Raw genomic sequence first — 16,483 nt, forward strand, 5'->3', positions numbered from 1 at the left:
TTACATTTTTTTGATGAGATTTTTAACTAATGTATTTATTTCATCGTAATAATACTGGTGACAATATGAACAGTAACAAAATAGCTACTGGATTCGTGTAATTGTATAGATGGGGAACTAGCTCAGAAGGTAGAGCGCTCGCTTTGCATGTGAGAGGTACCGGGATCAATGCCCGGGTTCTCCAATAATGTTGGTTAAAGTTTATTTTCGGTAATGTTACATTTTTGCCTGAGATTTTTAACTACTATATATATTTTATCGCTACAATACTGGTGAAAATATGAACAGTAATAATAGTTACTGGTTTCTTGTAATTCTACATACGGGGAACTAGCTCAGACGGTAGAGCGTTCGCTTAGCATATGAGAGGTACCGTGATCATGAATGCCCGGGTTCCCCAATAACGTTGGTTAAAGTTTATTTCCGTTACTGTTACATTTTTTGAGATTTTTAACTACTGTATATATTTCATCGCAACAATACTGGTGACAATATGAACAGTAACAAATAGCTACTGGATTCGTGTAATTGTATAGATGGGGAACTAGCTCAGATGGTAGAGCGCTCGCTTAGCATGTGAGAGGTACCGGGATCAATGCCCGGGTTCTCCAATAATGTTGGTTAAAGTTTATTTTCGGTACTTTCAAATTTTTTGAGATTTTAAACTACTGTATATATTTTATCGCATCAATACTGGTGACAATATGAAGATTAATAAAATATCTACTGGTTTCGTGCAATTGTATATATTGGGAACTAGCTCAGATGGTAGAGCGCTCACTTCGCATTTGAGAGGTACCGGGATAAATGCCCGGGTTCTCCAATAATGTTGGTTAAAGTTTATTATCGTTACCGTTACATTTTTTTGATGAGATTTTTAACTAATGTATATATTTCATCGTAATAATACTGGTGACAATATGAACAGTAACAAAATAGCTACAGTATTCGTGTAATTGTATAGATGGGGAACTAGCTCAGATGGTAGAGCGCTCGCTTTGCATGTGAGAGGTACCGGGATCAATGCCCGGGTTCTCCAATAATGTTGGTTAAAATTTATTACCGGTACTGTTACATTTTTTTGATGAGATTTTTAAATAATGTATATATTTCATCGTAATAATACTGGTGACAATATGAACAGTAACAAAATAGCTACTGGATTCGTGTAATTGTATAGATGGGGAACTAGCTCAGATGGTAGAGCGCTCGCTTAGCATGTTAGAGGTACCGGGATCAATGCCCGCGTTCTTCAATAATGTTGGTAAAAGTTTATTTTCGGTACTGTCAAATTTTTTGAGATTTTAAACTACTGTATATATTTTATCGCATCAATACTGGTGACAATATGAAGATTAATAAAATATCTACTGGTTTCGTGCAATTGTATATATTGGGAACTAGCTCAGATGGTAGAGCGCTCACTTCGCATTTGAGAGGTACCGGGATAAATGCCCGGGTTCTCCAATAATGTTGGTTAAAGTTTATTATCGTTACCGTTACATTTTTTTGATGAGATTTTTAACTAATGTATATATTTCATCGTAATAATACTGGTGACAATATGAACAGTAACAAAATAGCTACAGGATTCGTGTAATTGTATAGATGGGGAACTAGCTCAGATGGTAGAGCGCTCGCTTAGCATGTGAGATGTACCGGGTTCTCCAATAATGTTGGTTAAAGTTTATTTCCGGTACTGTAAAATTTTTTGAGATTTTAAACTACCGTATATATTTTATCGCATCAATACTGGTGACAATAATGAAGATTAATAAAATATCTACTGGTTTCGTGCAATTGTATATATTGGGAAGTAGCTCAGATGGTGGAGCGCTCGCTTCGCATTTGAGAGGTACCGGGATCAATGCCCGGGTTCTCCAGTAATGTTGGTTAAAGTTTATTATCGTTACCGTTACATTTTTTTGATGAGATTTTTAACTAATGTATTTATTTCATCGTAATAATACTGGTGACAATATGAACAGTAACAAAATAGCTACTGGATTCGTGTAATTGTATAGATGGGGAACTAGCTCAGATGGTAGAGCGCTCGCTTTGCATGTGAGAGGTACCGGGATCAATGCCCGGGTTCTCCAATAATGTTGGTTAAAGTTTATTTCCGGTACTGTAAAATTTTTTGAGATTTTAAACTACTGTATATATTTTATCGCATCAATACTGGTGACAATAATCAAGATTAATAAAATATCTACTGGTTTCGTGCAATTGTATATATTGGGTAGTAGCTCAGATGGTAGAGCGCTCGCTTCGCATTTGAGAGGTACCGGGATAAATGCCCTGGTTCTCCAGTAATGTTGGTTAAAGTTTATTATCGTTACCGTTACATTTTTTTGATGAGATTTTTAACTAATGTATTTATTTCATCGTAATAATACTGGTGACAATATTAACAGTAACAAAATAGCTACTGGATTCGTGTAATTGTATAGATGGGGAACTAGCTCAGAAGGTAGAGCGCTCGCTTTGCATGTGAGAGGTACGGGATCAATGCCCGGGTTCTCCAATAATGTTGGTTAAAGTTTATTTTCGGTAATGTTACATTTTTGCCTGAGATTTTTAACTACTATATATATTTTATCGCTACAATACTGGTGAAAATATGAACAGTAATAATAGTTACTGGTTTCTTGTAATTCTACATACGGGGAACTAGCTCAGACGGTAGAGCGTTCGCTTAGCATATGAGAGGTACCGTGATCATGAATGCCCGGGTTCTCCAATAACGTTGGTTAAAGTTTATTTCCGTTACTGTTACATTTTTTGAGATTTTTAACTACTGTATATATTTCATCGCAACAATACTGGTGACAATATGAACAGTAACAAAATAGCTACTGGATTCGTGTAATTGTATAGATGGGGAACTAGCTCAGATGGTAGAGCGCTCGCTTAGCATGTGAGAGGTACCGGGATCAATGCCCGGGTTCTCCAATAATGTTGGTTAAAGTTTATTTTCGGTACTGTCAAATTTTTTGAGATTTTAAACTACTGTATATATTTTATCACATCAATACTGGTGACAATATGAAGATTAATAAAATATCTACTGGTTTCGTGCAATTGTATATATTGGGAACTAGCTCAGATGGTAGAGCGCTCACTTCGCATTTGAGAGGTACCGGGATAAATGCCCGGGTTCTCCAATAATGTTGGTTAAAGTTTATTATCGTTACCGTTACATTTTTTTGATGAGATTTTTAACTAATGTATATATTTCATCGTATTAATACTGGTGACAATATGAACAGTAACAAAATAGCTACAGTATTCGTGTAATTGTATAGATGGGGAACTAGCTCAGATGGTAGAGCGCTCACTTTGCATGTGAGAGGTACCAGGATCAATACCCGGGTTCTCCAATAATGTTGGTTAAAGTTTATTACCGGTACTGTTACATTTTTTTGATGAGATTTTTAAATAATGTATATATTTCATCGTAATAATACTGGTGACAATATGAACAGTAACAAAATAGCTACTGGATTCGTGTAATTGTATAGATGGGGAACTAGCTCAGATGGTAGAGCGCTCGCTTAGCATGTTAGAGGTACCGGGATCAATGCCCGCGTTCTCCAATAATGTTGGTTAAAGTTTATTTTCGGTACTGTCAAATTTTTTGAGATTTTAAACTACTGTATATATTTTATCGCATCAATACTGGTGACAATATGAAGATTAATAAAATATCTACTGGTTTCGTGCAATTGTATATATTGGGAACTAGCTCAGATGGTAGAGCGCTCACTTCGCATTTCAGACGTACCGTGATAAATGCCCGGGTTCTCCAATAATGTTGGTTAAAGTTTATTATCGTTACCGTTACATTTTTTTGATGAGATTTTTAACTAATGTATATATTTCATCGTAATAATACTGGTGACAATATGAACAGTAACAAAATAGCTACAGGATTCGTGTAATTGTATAGATGGGGAACTAGCTCAGATGGTAGAGCGCTCGCTTAGCATGTGAGATGTACCGGGTTCTCCAATAATGTTGGTTAAAGTTTATTTCCGGTACTGTAAAATTTTTTGAGATTTTAAACTACCGTATATATTTTATCGCATCAATACTGGTGACAATAATGAAGATTAATAAAATATCTACTGGTTTCGTGCAATTGTATATATTGGGAAGTAGCTCAGATGGTAGATCGCTCGCTTCGCATTTGAGAGGTACCGGGATCAATGCCCGGGTTCTCCAGTAATGTTGGTTAAAGTTTATTATCGTTACCGTTACATTTTTTTGATGAGATTTTTAACTAATGTATTTATTTCATCGTAATAATACTGGTGACAATATGAACAGTAACAAAATAGCTACTGGATTCGTGTAATTGTATAGATGGGGAACTAGCTCAGATTGTAGAGCGCTCACTTCGCATTTGAGAGGTACCGGGATAAATGCCCGGGTTCTCCAATAATGTTGGTTAAAGTTTATTATCGTTACCGTTACATTTTTTTGATGAGATTTTTAACTAATGTATATATTTCATCGTCATAATACTGGTGACAATATGAACAGTAACAAAATAGCTACAGGATTCGTGTAATTGTATAGATGGGGAACTAGCTCAGATGGTAGAGCGCTCGCTTTGCATGTGAGAGGTACCGGGATCAATGCCCGGGTTCTCCAATAATGTTGGTTAAAGTTTATTACCGGTACTGTTACATTTTTTTTATGAGATTTTAAACTACTGTATATATTTTATCGCATCAATACTGGTGACAATATGAAGATTAATAAAATATCTACTGGTTTCGTGCCATTGTATACATATATGGGGAACTAGCTCAGATGGTAGAGCGCTCGCTTTGCATGTGAGAGGTACCGTGATCAATGCCCGGGTTCTCCAATAATGTTGGTTAAAGTTTATTACCGGTATTGTTACATTTTTTTGCTGAGATTTTTAACTAATGTATATATTTCATTGTAATAATACTGGTTACAATATGAACAGTAACAAAATAGCTACTGGATTCGTGTAATTGTATAGATGGGGAACTAGCTCAGATGGTAGAGCGCTCGCTTTGCATGTGAGAGGTACCGGGATCAATGCCGGGGTTCTCCAATAATGTTGGTTAAAGTTTATTACCGGTACTGTTACATTTTTTTGATGAGATTTTTAACTACTAAATATATTTTATCGTAATAATTTTTAACTAATGTATTTATTTCATCGTAATAATATTGGTGACAATATGAACAGTAACAAAATAGCTACTGGATTCGTGTAATTGTATAGATGGGGAACTAGCTCAGATGGTAGAGCGCTCGCTTTGCATGTGAGAGGTACCGGGATCAATGCCCGGGTTCTCCAATAATGTTGGTTAAAGTTTATTTTCGGTAATGTTACATTTTTGCCTGAGATTTGTAACTACTATATATATTTTATCGCAACAATACTGGTGAAAATATGAACAGTAATAATAGTTACTGGTTTCTTGTAATTCTACATACGGGGAACTAGCTCAGACGGTAGAGCGTTCGCTTAGCATATGAGAGGTACCGTGATCATGAATGCCCGGGTTCTCCAATAACGTTGGTTAAAGTTTATTTCCGTTACTGTTACATTTTTTTGCTGAGATTTTTAACTAATGTATATATTTCATCGTAATAATACTGGTGACAATATGAACAGTAACAAAATAGCTACTGGATTCGTGTAATTGTATAGATGGTGAACTAGCTCAGATTGTAGAGCGCTCACTTCGCATTTGAGAGGTACCGGGATAAATGCCCGGGTTCTCCAATAATGTTGGTTAAAGTTTATTATCGTTACCGTTACATTTTTTTGATGAGATTTTTAACTAATGTATATATTTCATCGTCATAATACTGGTGACAATATGAACAGTAACAAAATAGCTACAGGATTCGTGTAATTGTATAGATGGGGAACTAGCTCAGATGGTAGAGCGCTCGCTTTGCATGTGAGAGGTACCGGGATCAATGCCCGGGTTCTCCAATAATGTTGGTTAAAGTTTATTACCGGTACTGTTACATTTTTTTTATGAGATTTTTAACTACTATATATATTTTATCGCAACAATACTGGTGACAATATGAAAAATAACAAAATAGCTACTGGATTCGTGTAATTGTATAGATGGGGAACTAGCTCAGATGGTAGAGCGCTCGCTTAGCATGTGAGATGTACCGGGATAAATGCCCTGGTTCTCCAGTAATGTTGGTTAAAGTTTATTATCGTTACCGTTACATTTTTTTGATGAGATTTTTAACTAATGTATTTATTTCATCGTAATAATACTGGTGACAATATTAACAGTAACAAAATAGCTACTGGATTCGTGTAATTGTATAGATGGGGAACTAGCTCAGAAGGTAGAGCGCTCGCTTTGCATGTGAGAGGTACGGGATCAATGCCCGGGTTCTCCAATAATGTTGGTTAAAGTTTATTTTCGGTAATGTTACATTTTTGCCTGAGATTTTTAACTACTATATATATTTTATCGCTACAATACTGGTGAAAATATGAACAGTAATAATAGTTACTGGTTTCTTGTAATTCTACATACGGGGAACTAGCTCAGACGGTAGAGCGTTCGCTTAGCATATGAGAGGTACCGTGATCATGAATGCCCGGGTTCTCCAATAACGTTGGTTAAAGTTTATTTCCGTTACTGTTACATTTTTTGAGATTTTTAACTACTGTATATATTTCATCGCAACAATACTGGTGACAATATGAACAGTAACAAAATAGCTACTGGATTCGTGTAATTGTATAGATGGGGAACTAGCTCAGATGGTAGAGCGCTCGCTTAGCATGTGAGAGGTACCGGGATCAATGCCCGGGTTCTCCAATAATGTTGGTTAAAGTTTATTTTCGGTACTGTCAAATTTTTTGAGATTTTAAACTACTGTATATATTTTATCACATCAATACTGGTGACAATATGAAGATTAATAAAATATCTACTGGTTTCGTGCAATTGTATATATTGGGAACTAGCTCAGATGGTAGAGCGCTCACTTCGCATTTGAGAGGTACCGGGATAAATGCCCGGGTTCTCCAATAATGTTGGTTAAAGTTTATTATCGTTACCGTTACATTTTTTTGATGAGATTTTTAACTAATGTATATATTTCATCGTATTAATACTGGTGACAATATGAACAGTAACAAAATAGCTACAGTATTCGTGTAATTGTATAGATGGGGAACTAGCTCAGATGGTAGAGCGCTCACTTTGCATGTGAGAGGTACCAGGATCAATACCCGGGTTCTCCAATAATGTTGGTTAAAGTTTATTACCGGTACTGTTACATTTTTTTGATGAGATTTTTAAATAATGTATATATTTCATCGTAATAATACTGGTGACAATATGAACAGTAACAAAATAGCTACTGGATTCGTGTAATTGTATAGATGGGGAACTAGCTCAGATGGTAGAGCGCTCGCTTAGCATGTTAGAGGTACCGGGATCAATGCCCGCGTTCTCCAATAATGTTGGTTAAAGTTTATTTTCGGTACTGTCAAATTTTTTGAGATTTTAAACTACTGTATATATTTTATCGCATCAATACTGGTGACAATATGAAGATTAATAAAATATCTACTGGTTTCGTGCAATTGTATATATTGGGAACTAGCTCAGATGGTAGAGCGCTCACTTCGCATTTCAGACGTACCGTGATAAATGCCCGGGTTCTCCAATAATGTTGGTTAAAGTTTATTATCGTTACCGTTACATTTTTTTGATGAGATTTTTAACTAATGTATATATTTCATCGTAATAATACTGGTGACAATATGAACAGTAACAAAATAGCTACAGGATTCGTGTAATTGTATAGATGGGGAACTAGCTCAGATGGTAGAGCGCTCGCTTAGCATGTGAGATGTACCGGGTTCTCCAATAATGTTGGTTAAAGTTTATTTCCGGTACTGTAAAATTTTTTGAGATTTTAAACTACCGTATATATTTTATCGCATCAATACTGGTGACAATAATGAAGATTAATAAAATATCTACTGGTTTCGTGCAATTGTATATATTGGGAAGTAGCTCAGATGGTAGATCGCTCGCTTCGCATTTGAGAGGTACCGGGATCAATGCCCGGGTTCTCCAGTAATGTTGGTTAAAGTTTATTATCGTTACCGTTACATTTTTTTGATGAGATTTTTAACTAATGTATTTATTTCATCGTAATAATACTGGTGACAATATGAACAGTAACAAAATAGCTACTGGATTCGTGTAATTGTATAGATGGGGAACTAGCTCAGATTGTAGAGCGCTCACTTCGCATTTGAGAGGTACCGGGATAAATGCCCGGGTTCTCCAATAATGTTGGTTAAAGTTTATTATCGTTACCGTTACATTTTTTTGATGAGATTTTTAACTAATGTATATATTTCATCGTCATAATACTGGTGACAATATGAACAGTAACAAAATAGCTACAGGATTCGTGTAATTGTATAGATGGGGAACTAGCTCAGATGGTAGAGCGCTCGCTTTGCATGTGAGAGGTACCGGGATCAATGCCCGGGTTCTCCAATAATGTTGGTTAAAGTTTATTACCGGTACTGTTACATTTTTTTTATGAGATTTTTAACTACTATATATATTTTATCGCAACAATACTGGTGACAATATGAAAAATAACAAAATAGCTACTGGATTCGTGTAATTGTATAGATGGGGAACTAGCTCAGATGGTAGAGCGCTCGCTTAGCATGTGAGATGTACCGGGTTCTCCAATAATGTTGATTAAAGTTTATTTCCGGTACTGTCAAATTTTTTGAGATTTTAAACTACTGTATATATTTTATCGCATCAATACTGGTGACAATATGAAGATTAATAAAATATCTACTGGTTTCGTGCCATTGTATACATATATGGGGAACTAGCTCAGATGGTAGAGCGCTCGCTTTGCATGTGAGAGGTACCGTGATCAATGCCCGGGTTCTCCAATAATGTTGGTTAAAGTTTATTACCGGTATTGTTACATTTTTTTGCTGAGATTTTTAACTAATGTATATATTTCATTGTAATAATACTGGTTACAATATGAACAGTAACAAAATAGCTACTGGATTCGTGTAATTGTATAGATGGGGAACTAGCTCAGATGGTAGAGCGCTCGCTTTGCATGTGAGAGGTACCGGGATCAATGCCGGGGTTCTCCAATAATGTTGGTTAAAGTTTATTACCGGTACTGTTACATTTTTTTGATGAGATTTTTAACTACTAAATATATTTTATCGTAATAATTTTTAACTAATGTATTTATTTCATCGTAATAATATTGGTGACAATATGAACAGTAACAAAATAGCTACTGGATTCGTGTAATTGTATAGATGGGGAACTAGCTCAGATGGTAGAGCGCTCGCTTTGCATGTGAGAGGTACCGGGATCAATGCCCGGGTTCTCCAATAATGTTGGTTAAAGTTTATTTTCGGTAATGTTACATTTTTGCCTGAGATTTGTAACTACTATATATATTTTATCGCAACAATACTGGTGAAAATATGAACAGTAATAATAGTTACTGGTTTCTTGTAATTCTACATACGGGGAACTAGCTCAGACGGTAGAGCGTTCGCTTAGCATATGAGAGGTACCGTGATCATGAATGCCCGGGTTCTCCAATAACGTTGGTTAAAGTTTATTTCCGTTACTGTTACATTTTTTTGCTGAGATTTTTAACTAATGTATATATTTCATCGTAATAATACTGGTGACAATATGAACAGTAACAAAATAGCTACTGGATTCGTGTAATTGTATAGATGGTGAACTAGCTCAGATTGTAGAGCGCTCACTTCGCATTTGAGAGGTACCGGGATAAATGCCCGGGTTCTCCAATAATGTTGGTTAAAGTTTATTATCGTTACCGTTACATTTTTTTGATGAGATTTTTAACTAATGTATATATTTCATCGTCATAATACTGGTGACAATATGAACAGTAACAAAATAGCTACAGGATTCGTGTAATTGTATAGATGGGGAACTAGCTCAGATGGTAGAGCGCTCGCTTTGCATGTGAGAGGTACCGGGATCAATGCCCGGGTTCTCCAATAATGTTGGTTAAAGTTTATTACCGGTACTGTTACATTTTTTTTATGAGATTTTTAACTACTATATATATTTTATCGCAACAATACTGGTGACAATATGAAAAATAACAAAATAGCTACTGGATTCGTGTAATTGTATAGATGGGGAACTAGCTCAGATGGTAGAGCGCTCGCTTAGCATGTGAGATGTACCGGGTTCTCCAATAATGTTGGTTAAAGTTTATTTCCGGTACTGTCAAATTTTTTGAGATTTTAAACTACTGTATATATTTTATCGCATCAATACTGGTGACAATATGAAGATTAATAAAATATCTACTGGTTTCGTGCAATTGTATACATATATGGGGAACTAGCTCAGATGGTAGAGCGCTCGCTTTGCATGTGAGAGGTACCGTGATCAATGCCCGGGTTCTCCAATAATGTTGGTTAAAGTTTATTACCGGTATTGTTACATTTTTTTGCTGAGATTTTTAACTAATGTATATATTTCATTGTAATAATACTGGTTACAATATGAACAGTAACAAAATAGCTACTGGATTCGTGTAATTGTATAGATGGGGAACTAGCTCAGATGGTAGAGCGCTCGCTTTGCATGTTAGAGGTACCGGGATCAATGCCGGGGTTCTCCAATAATGTTGGTTAAAGTTTATTACCGGTACTGTTACATTTTTTTGATGAGATTTTTAACTACTAAATATATTTCATCGTAATAATTTTTAACTAATGTATTTATTTCATCGTAATAATACTGGTGACAATATGAACAGTAACAAAATAGCTACTGGATTCGTGTAATTGTATAGATGGGGAACTAGCTCAGATGGTAGAGCGCTCGCTTTGCATGTGAGAGGTACCGGGATCAATGCCCGGGTTCTCCAATAATGTTGGTTAAAGTTTATTTTCGGTAATGTTACATTTTTGCCTGAGATTTTTAACTACTATATATATTTTATCGCAACAATACTGGTGAAAATATGAACAGTAATAATAGTTACTGGTTTCTTGTAATTCTACATACGGGGAACTAGCTCAGACGGTAGAGCGTTCGCTTAGCATATGAGAGGTACCGTGATCATGAATGCCCGGGTTCTCCAATAACGTTGGTTAAAGTTTATTTCCGTTACTGTTACATTTTTTGAGATTTTTAACTACTGTATATATTTCATCGCAACAATACTGGTGACAATATGAACAGTAACAAAATAGCTACTGGATTCGTGTAATTGTATAGATGGGGAACTAGCTCAGATGGTAGAGCGCTCGCTTAGCATGTGAGAGGTACCGGGATCAATGCCCGGGTTCTCCAATAATGTTGGTTAAAGTTTATTTTCGGTACTGTCAAATTTTTTGAGATTTTAAACTACTGTATATATTTTATCGCATCAATACTGGTGACAATATGAAGATTAATAAAATATCTACTGGTTTCGTGCAATTGTATATATTGGGAACTAGCTCAGATGGTAGAGCGCTCACTTCGCATTTGAGAGGTACCGGGATAAATGCCCGGGTTCTCCAATAATGTTGGTTAAAGTTTATTATCGTTACCGTTACATTTTTTTGATGAGATTTTTAACTAATGTATATATTTCATCGTAATAATACTGGTGACAATATGAACAGTAACAAAATAGCTACAGTATTCGTGTAATTGTATAGATGGGGAACTAGCTCAGATGGTAGAGCGCTCGCTTTGCATGTGAGAGGTACCGGGATCAATGCCCGGGTTCTCCAATAATGTTGGTTAAAGTTTATTACCGGTACTGTTACATTTTTTTGATGAGATTTTTAACTACTATATATATTTTATCGCAACAATACTGGTGACAATATGAAAAATAACAAAATAGCTTTTTTTTTTCTCTTTTGTGGCGCAAACACCACTTTTATTCACATTCATATTATCTCATATTACATAAAATCGTATTATTTAACTTGTAAATGTCGTTACAGTTCATAAGTAACATTTTTACATATATGAATTCTGTATTACTCCTTTTTTCATTAATTTTCTTATATTTTGTTTTACACTTGACAGGATCATCATTATCATCTATCCCGTTTTAAAATAGTTCACACATTTTCATTTGTTTGTTTTCATTTTACAACCCGGATTATACAATATATTTATATACATGATAAAAAAAACCAATAATAGCTCAGTACTACCAGTTTCCTCCAATATTTTTGAATAAATCTATAACTAAAAAACAAATGATTTTCATTTTCAATTTCTCCACATTTGTCACACGTTTGTGTTACCTTAACTTTCCACTGATACAGCCGTTTGTTGGTAGGCAGTATTCTATGTAACATCTTATAATTGAATTATGCTAGTTTCTTATCTTTCATTTTACATACTTTCCGTAACCAAGAAGTTTTCAAATCAATGTTGTTATCATTGAAGTACTCTTCCCATTTTAGTTGTGACATTGGAATAATGAAATATTCTTTCACAAACCATGAGTATATTAGTTTAGTAGTATTAATCTCATACTTGGTCCCAACTAATTCATCATTATCATCACAATTGAAAATATCTACCTCCTTAATAATACGTTTCCATTGAATTGGTATTGCCTTAATAATGCACAAATACTCATTTAACCAGTTTGTTTTACATTGTAGTTTCACCAGTATTTCGTTTGATGTTAAAAAAGTGTTCTTATTAACAATGTCTTTAATACTGATAATGCCACTGTCAATCCAATGCTTGTAGAAAAGCGATTTTTTTTTTAGTTTAACGTAGTGGTTTCCCCACAGTTGGTCATTCATTATATCGTTATAAGTTTCAGGTTTTTTTTTAGAGATTCTGTTATAATTTATGTAGGCTTTTATCATATTTTTGTAAAACAGTGGAATTTTATCAGAATTAACATCAATAATGTTATAACATGACATATTAAGTAAAACATTAACATCACATATTTTTTTAATATAATACATTGGAATATTTTTCCATTTAGCACCATCATCATTCATAATTCTTTTTAACCAGCCACACATGAGTGCGTTAACATGAAGAGTAAAATCAGGCATTTTAATGCCTCCCATCTCAACATCACCAATTAGAGTTTTTCTTTTTATCTTTTCCATTTTTTTGTTCCAAATAAAATTATATATTAGATTTGTAACTTGTGTATATACATATTTTGGAACATCAGTGATATTTGCAGCATATGTTAATTTAGATAGTGCAAGACTTTTTAGGATTATTATTCTACCAAAAATTGAGAGATTTCTAGCATTCCATTGTTTTAAAGTCTTTTCTAGCTCTATTAATTTAACATCCCAGTTTTTTTCTGGTACATTCTTCTGTATTATACCCTACATATATGCCTAAAATTTTGATCAGGTGTTTTACCCAATTTAATTCTAAAGGTCTATCTATTCTGTTCTTCCATTTACCAATCCAAAAAGCATTGGTTTTTACTCGAGGTACCCGAGTCTAGGACTTACTCATTTTCTCCTCTTCTTCCTCCATCTGGACACTATTGAGTAAAAAGTGCGATTTTTAAAGTACTACTCCTCCCTTATTCGTTGTAGTATTGAGCTGGGATTTGGCATGAACATACTACAGGGACATGTCCTCAAAGCTATAGAGCCGGATTTTTAATTTTTTGTTAATTAATTTGTTTAATTAAGAATCCACAATGTGTGACACACACCACAGCGTTATGTAGTTATATGGTTATATGCGGATTCTTGGCGTAGTGGTTATCACGTTTGCTTAACACGCAGAAGGTACCTGGTTCGAGCCCGGACGAAACCTTTTTTTTAAACGTTATGGTGAAAAGTACTCTATACGCAATATGATAATTATACACAGTATATCTTATTTTTATTATTTTTTTAAATACTTATTTTGTGTAATCGGTAATTATCACTTTTACACATGTTTATTTTTCTTTGTGCTTATTACCATATTTATTTGTAATTTAAATGGATTAAAAAACTTTCTGTAACCCACATTTTTAGTGTAAGTGGTTTTCGTAGTGTAGTGGTTGTCAAGTCTGCTTAACACGCAGAAGGTCCCGGTTCGAGCCTTGGCGAAACCTCGGGTTTCTTTTACTTTATGGTGAAATAACTGTATACGTCTGTATACAGCTTCTTTCGCTGTACCCCGAGTATTGCACATTCGTGCTTTTTTGTTAATTAATTTGTTTAATTAAGAAGCCACAATGTGTGACACACACCACAGCGTTATGTAGTTATATGCGGCTTCTTGGCGTAGTGGTTATCACGTTTGCTCAATACGCAGAAGGTACCTGGTTCGAGCCCGGGCTAAACCTTTTTTTTAAAACTTTATGGTGAAAAGTACTGTATACGCAATATGATAATTATACACAGTATATCTTATTATTATTTTTTAAAATACTTATTTTGTGTAATCGGTAATTATCACTTTTACACATGTTTATTTTGCTTTGTGCTTATTACCATTTATTTGTAATTTAAATGGATTAAAAAACTTTCTGTAACCCACAATTTTAATGTAAGAGGTTTCGTAGTGTAGTCGTTGTCAAGTCTGCTTAACACGCAGAAGGTCCCGGTTCGAGCCCTGGCGAAACCTATTTTTCTTTAACTTTCTAACTGTATACGTCTGTATACAGCTTCTTTCGCTGTACCCCGAGTATTGCACATTCGTGCTTGTTTTTTTTATTTAGTGTCATTCCAGATACTTCACAAAAACGTTCAATTACACTGACTGCTGACTTAATACTTTTGTCATTACCAACATACAAAACAGTATCATCGGCTAATTGGCTTATTCTAGCTTCTATGTTATTTTCATTATTTGGAAGTTTAATACCCTTATAGTCATCTTTGTTTCTTATTCTAAATGCCATTACTTCAACCACTAAAATGAATAACAGACCAGATAGAGGACAACCTTGTCTAATACCTCTTTCCATTTTAAAATTGTTTGAAACCCAACCATTGTTAACTGTGACACATTCAACGTTATTGTATAATACTTTTACCCAGTTACAAAAGAACATTCCAAAGTTAAACTTTTCTAGAACATTGAATATAAAATCTCTACTAATAGAGTCAAAAGCCTTCTTAAAATCTACGGTAATTATTGCCCCTTCGATATCATTACACTCTGTATAATAAAGCAGGTCTTCTATTAACCGAATGTTTTCACCAGCGAAACGGCCTTTTATATAACCTTTTTGGTCTGAACTTACTATTGATTTAATAACCATTTTAAGTCTGTTACTTAATACATGTGCAAGAATTTTGTAATCGGTGTTTAAGAGGGTAATGGGACGCCAATTATTCAAATTTTCTCTTTCTCCATCCTTGAACAAAATGGTGATTACACGTCGTTTTTGCGAAAAGGATAATTCTTGAGAATTATAACTTTCATTTAACGCATCGCAAATCAAATGTTTAATATTATTCCAAAAGAACACATAAAATTCAACACTTAGACCATCCGATCCAGGTGTTTTATTTTTTTCCATCATTGAAATGGCCTTTTTACATTCATCAATAGTGACGTAACCTTCACAATTTTCTTTTTCTATTTCTGAAAGCTTGTTTATAATAGAATTACAAGGGTATTTATTAATTTTTCCAGGGTTTATAACATTTTTTGCGTATAAACCTTTTGAAGATTTTAAACTACTGTATATATTTTATCTCAAAAATACTGGTGACAATATGAAGATTAATAAAATAGTTACTGGTTTCGTGCAATTGTATATATGGGGGAATAGCTCAGATGTTAGAGCGCTCGCTTAGCATGTGAGAGGTACCGGGATCAATGCCCGTGTTCTCCAATAATGTTGGTTAAAGTTTATTTCCGGTATTGTTACATTCTTGGCTTAGATTTTTAACTACTAGGCCTATATATAATTTTATCGCAAATATACTGGTGACAATATGAAGATTAATCAAATATCTACTGGTTTTGTGCAGTATTGTATATATGGGGAACTAGCTCAGATGGTAGAGCGCTCGCTTAGCATGTGAGAGGTACCGGGATCAATGCTCAGGTTCTCCAATAATGTTGGTTAAAGTTTATTTCCGGTACTGTTACATTTTTCGCGCCGCGGCTCTAGCCAGCTATGTCCCAGGAGGACACATTCATTAATAAGCTGTTTCATAGCGGTAGCTTTAGTATCTAAGGCTGACAGTTTTGTGAATTTGGAAACTCGACTATGATTTATAGGTAGCTGCTGGACCCAAAAAACGTCTGGGAGAAGAGAGTCTATATGAAAGCCTTGCTGATAATACAGTATTATTGAGATGTAGACGGAAATCTGTGAAATCTTGTTCAATAAATAATAACTTCGTTTTTGCTGTCAACCAGGCCGGTATATAATAAGTCACTGTCAAACAATCATTCGATAATGGTCAAAACTTTATTTTGGCTCT

At 34.6% G+C, this 16,483-nt stretch overlaps 14 non-coding genes across 14 annotated transcripts; all 14 read left to right on the forward strand.

The window, feature by feature from the left end:
* The first annotated feature begins 538 nt into the window (after positions 1–538).
* Trnaa-agc (transfer RNA alanine (anticodon AGC)) lies at positions 539–611 on the forward strand. Its single transcript has one exon. It is a non-coding gene; the product is annotated as a tRNA-Ala (tRNA).
* A 355-nt stretch (positions 612–966) lies between these two features.
* On the forward strand, positions 967–1,039 carry Trnaa-ugc (transfer RNA alanine (anticodon UGC)). The gene has a single exon. It is a non-coding gene; the product is annotated as a tRNA-Ala (tRNA).
* A 987-nt stretch (positions 1,040–2,026) lies between these two features.
* Trnaa-ugc (transfer RNA alanine (anticodon UGC)) lies at positions 2,027–2,099 on the forward strand. Its single transcript has one exon. It is a non-coding gene; the product is annotated as a tRNA-Ala (tRNA).
* A 783-nt stretch (positions 2,100–2,882) lies between these two features.
* Positions 2,883–2,955, forward strand: Trnaa-agc (transfer RNA alanine (anticodon AGC)). The gene has a single exon. It is a non-coding gene; the product is annotated as a tRNA-Ala (tRNA).
* A 1,631-nt stretch (positions 2,956–4,586) lies between these two features.
* On the forward strand, positions 4,587–4,659 carry Trnaa-ugc (transfer RNA alanine (anticodon UGC)). The gene has a single exon. It is a non-coding gene; the product is annotated as a tRNA-Ala (tRNA).
* Positions 4,660–5,271: 612 nt separating this feature from the next.
* Trnaa-ugc (transfer RNA alanine (anticodon UGC)) lies at positions 5,272–5,344 on the forward strand. The gene has a single exon. It is a non-coding gene; the product is annotated as a tRNA-Ala (tRNA).
* A 575-nt stretch (positions 5,345–5,919) lies between these two features.
* Positions 5,920–5,992, forward strand: Trnaa-ugc (transfer RNA alanine (anticodon UGC)). The gene has a single exon. It is a non-coding gene; the product is annotated as a tRNA-Ala (tRNA).
* Positions 5,993–6,778: 786 nt separating this feature from the next.
* On the forward strand, positions 6,779–6,851 carry Trnaa-agc (transfer RNA alanine (anticodon AGC)). The gene has a single exon. It is a non-coding gene; the product is annotated as a tRNA-Ala (tRNA).
* Positions 6,852–8,482: 1,631 nt separating this feature from the next.
* Trnaa-ugc (transfer RNA alanine (anticodon UGC)) lies at positions 8,483–8,555 on the forward strand. Its single transcript has one exon. It is a non-coding gene; the product is annotated as a tRNA-Ala (tRNA).
* An 811-nt stretch (positions 8,556–9,366) lies between these two features.
* On the forward strand, positions 9,367–9,439 carry Trnaa-ugc (transfer RNA alanine (anticodon UGC)). Its single transcript has one exon. It is a non-coding gene; the product is annotated as a tRNA-Ala (tRNA).
* Positions 9,440–10,014: 575 nt separating this feature from the next.
* On the forward strand, positions 10,015–10,087 carry Trnaa-ugc (transfer RNA alanine (anticodon UGC)). The gene has a single exon. It is a non-coding gene; the product is annotated as a tRNA-Ala (tRNA).
* An 811-nt stretch (positions 10,088–10,898) lies between these two features.
* Positions 10,899–10,971, forward strand: Trnaa-ugc (transfer RNA alanine (anticodon UGC)). Its single transcript has one exon. It is a non-coding gene; the product is annotated as a tRNA-Ala (tRNA).
* A 355-nt stretch (positions 10,972–11,326) lies between these two features.
* On the forward strand, positions 11,327–11,399 carry Trnaa-agc (transfer RNA alanine (anticodon AGC)). Its single transcript has one exon. It is a non-coding gene; the product is annotated as a tRNA-Ala (tRNA).
* Positions 11,400–11,754: 355 nt separating this feature from the next.
* Positions 11,755–11,827, forward strand: Trnaa-ugc (transfer RNA alanine (anticodon UGC)). Its single transcript has one exon. It is a non-coding gene; the product is annotated as a tRNA-Ala (tRNA).
* Positions 11,828–16,483: the final 4,656 nt, after the last annotated feature.

Source organism: Antedon mediterranea, chromosome 4 (genome assembly GCF_964355755.1).
Source record: "Antedon mediterranea chromosome 4, ecAntMedi1.1, whole genome shotgun sequence".
Classification (NCBI taxonomy): Eukaryota; Metazoa; Echinodermata; class Crinoidea; order Comatulida; family Antedonidae; genus Antedon; species Antedon mediterranea.